The sequence below is a fragment of the Corticium candelabrum genome, chromosome 12 (genome assembly GCF_963422355.1).
Source record: "Corticium candelabrum chromosome 12, ooCorCand1.1, whole genome shotgun sequence".
In the NCBI taxonomy this organism is placed as follows: domain Eukaryota; kingdom Metazoa; phylum Porifera; class Homoscleromorpha; order Homosclerophorida; family Plakinidae; genus Corticium; species Corticium candelabrum.
The window spans coordinates 6,278,070-6,281,716 of NC_085096.1; positions in this window are offsets into that span (position 1 = coordinate 6,278,070).

The window sequence follows — 3,647 nt, forward strand, 5'->3', positions numbered from 1 at the left end:
TTGGCGAAATTAAGCCGAAATTGACCCAAGTTTGCTGTGTCTTGACCAAGTACTAAATGGTCATTCGTTCACGCGAATTCTCTGCGAAGATGGCCAAAATCACGTAGGAAACCGTCGAATTTACAGGGAGTCCGACTAGAATACGGATTAAAGTACGTTCTTTATATACTATTAATTAACATTGCAGTTCTTCATCTCCAACTCTAATCTATTCGTAAAACGCGCTGGGTATTTTAGTAACGACATCAAATTGTCAGAGTAGCTGTTTTCTGCTGCAATATTACGCACCTCGATCCTTTGCAGTCTTTGCATGAAAATTTGACAAAACAAGCAATCTAGGCCGAGGCAACCATGCAAATTGATACCAGTCTTCTCCTGGTCTTATCAGACAAATTAGTAGACTGTTATGCTCATTTTCATAATCGCAGAATCAATCTTGCAATGACTTCCGTTTTCGCTTTTTGACTTTTTCTACCAAAGTTGTTAATGTTATTTTCGAGAATTTCTTTTGTTTTTTTCTGTACGTGCATCTTGATATATATAATTCAAAAAACCAAAGACCACGCGACGTGTTTGTGACGTCATTGGTCCCATTTTGGTGTATTACGCACCCTCCACTTCTGAACCCAGGCTACGGCTCTGCGAGTTGGGAACAGCGGGGTGCATTACGCAAAATTAGACACAAACCAGAGTTATTGTTACAAGAAGGACGAACGCTCTCTTTGAATGATCTCCTGTCGTTGTTTGAACCTCAAGACCATCGTTTAGTTGTTAGGTGTTTTAATGTGTTTCTGGTCAAGACATTACTATCTTTTGTTTGCTAAGTTAATAACCTCAGGGTGCTGATAATATACGTGCATGCATTCACTTACTACTATTTGTTCCCCATAAGTGTGAACTTTAAAAATAATCAAAATCTCCGCTGTTTTTTGGATTTCGCGATGATCTTGGTATCGTTAGAAACCACTAGGTCTGGCATTTCTGTTTATCAAGCAATGGTTATTATCCAATTATCTTGTAAGACCAATGGATCAGCAACTGGAACCATTTAAGATAATTGGTGTAACATGGTACAACTGGAGCAGCTCTTAGTGCTCTAATGAGCACACTTGGTGTGACCTCTACTTGATTACTCACTTCCGGGTTACGGGCAATAGACAGTAGGTCAGTTACGACGCTTCTTGACACGACGAAGCTGGTGTGTTTGCAGCAAGAATATTTCTGGGAGAGACTGAATTCGTCCCGCCTACTTCATTTGAGGTCGCTAGCGTCCGAAATTGATTGATTGAAGCCATTTAGTTAGTTATTATAACTCAAAATACGCCCTTCCTATCTAAACAATCAGGTGGTGAGGCCTATATGAAATGAAACGCCCATTTGTTAATCGTTATGTGAAGATGTAAAACCAGGCTGTTAAAATCACACTCTAAGGCTATCAAACGGAGTTCTTACAAAGATTACAGAAAACGTTAATTGTATAGCCTTATATATCGATAATCTGTCAATAATGGCAGGAGTGCAACTTGCGTTTGAATAAGATGAACAAATATTAAGCAATCGACAGAAGACACGGCTGCCGCTCCTTTACGTTTGTTGCACTGTTGTCCCAAAGACCGCAACGCTACAACTTGTCGATCCGTTGTTCAGAATATTTGCTTGTGCATGCATGAAACGAAAGGAAAACAGTTAGCTTATAATATTTAACCCTTTACCTGTAGTGCGTGGGCTACACACATTTGACATAAAACCATCTAGTAGCATAAACATAGGCAGGAAGATTTCTGTTGCTTTCTGTGTGACTTTTGGGGTTAGAGAGAAACCGATCATGACAGCGCGAGAGGGTCTGCATTGTACATGAAAGGCCATAGATGTTTACATGGTTTAATTAAATATAACAATACTTCAAAGTATCCATTATCCGTATGGATAACATTATTTAATACTAATGACTTGATTGTTGCCTAAGTAGTTTCAATATTACATCAATTACAAGTTTAGGCAATTAGCTTTCTTAGTGTATGCTCAAAATAATAATTGCGTGCGTCCATGTGTGTGTGTGTGTGTGTGTGTGTGTGTGTGTGTGTGTGTGTGTGTGTGTGTGTGTGTGTGTGTGTGTGTGTGTGTGTGTGTGTGTGTGCGTCTGTGTTTGTGTCACATATGATTCGGTCAACCGTGATGCTCTTTGGCACATTCTTCACTATTCATATCAGCTTCCTTCTAATATGCCGGCCATTATTTGTGCCCTACACGAGAATTCCAGCGATGCAGTAAAGGCTTATGGGAAGGTATCGGACAAGTTTCCTATCACCAACGGTGTCCTAAAGGCTGTGTGTTGGCACTTGCCGTATTTAATCTCTACTTTGACGTTGCCATTCACATGGCTTTGGATGAGCACAGACAACGAGTAATGGGCATCAAAGTAGCCGACCTTCATGATGCTGATCTTATCGGGAACAGGAAGACCTTGAGGTTTGAATGGTTGGAGACTGATCTGGAGTATGCCGACGATATGACTCTTCTCCTTGACAATTGGCTTGGCCTCACCACAATGCTGCATTTCTTATCAAACTACTGTAAGAAACTGAGTCTTGCTATTAGTTGCAAAAAGGCGAAAAAATTAGCAGTTCTACCATCAGATAATCTCAGTGCTTACATATTCAAACTCCTGTACCAATCCACCTTGTGCGAGGAGACGAGCCTATTGGAGTGGTCTCTCATTTCCAGTACTTGGAAAGCATTGTTCAAAATAATTGTGGAATAGACACAGAGATTAATTCCAGAATCTTTAAATCCTCACACGCTTTCCAGTCACTCACTCGGATCTTGTGGTATCAACGTAAGATCAAGACCAGCCACCAAATTATTGTTCGTGTTTTGAACAGTGTGATCCTTTCAACCTTGTTGTATGGTCTGGAGTCCACCGTTCTCCTTGAGCCTCATGTTCGTCGTATTGAGCCCTCTTTGAATCGTTGCCTTCGAATTATATTGGGAATCTCGGTCAAGGAGCAGAGGCGTCACACTACGGTACTCAAGATAGCCAAACAGCAAAGGATCTCATCGATTCTCTTACCAACGTCATCTCCATTTTCTTGGATATCTCTCAAGGAAGTCCAATAAAAACTTACCCAAGCAGCTTTTTGTGTCTGCTCCTGTTCGTTGCAAGGGCAATGTTGGTGGAAAGAAGCGTCGTTGGAATGATCTGGTGTCCTCGAACAGTGTAACTTGTTGAAGTCCTGGAGGAAGAAAGCTGAAGTCACCAACATTTTCATTCTTTCCCCTTAAGGATTCCATGTCAGTTTTGTCATCAAAATTTCAAGCTAAAGGTCTTTATAATCACCAGCGGTTTTTTGTCGAGACAGACAGTGAGCAGTTTAGACTCGATGTTTCTGGCCTGTATCTCCTGTACCCTCATTGTAACATGGAGCACAAGCAGCAAATATATGGTGTGTGTGTGTGTGTGTGTGTGTGTGTGTGTGTGTGTGTGTGTGTGTGTGTGTGTGTGTGTGTGTGTGTGTGTGTGCGCGTGCGTGCATGCGTGTGTGTGTGTGTGTGTGTGTGTGTGTGTGTGTGTGTGTGTGTGTGTGTGTGTGTGTGTGTGTGTGTGTGTGTGTGTGTGTGTGTGTGTGTGTGTGTGTGTGTGTGTGTGT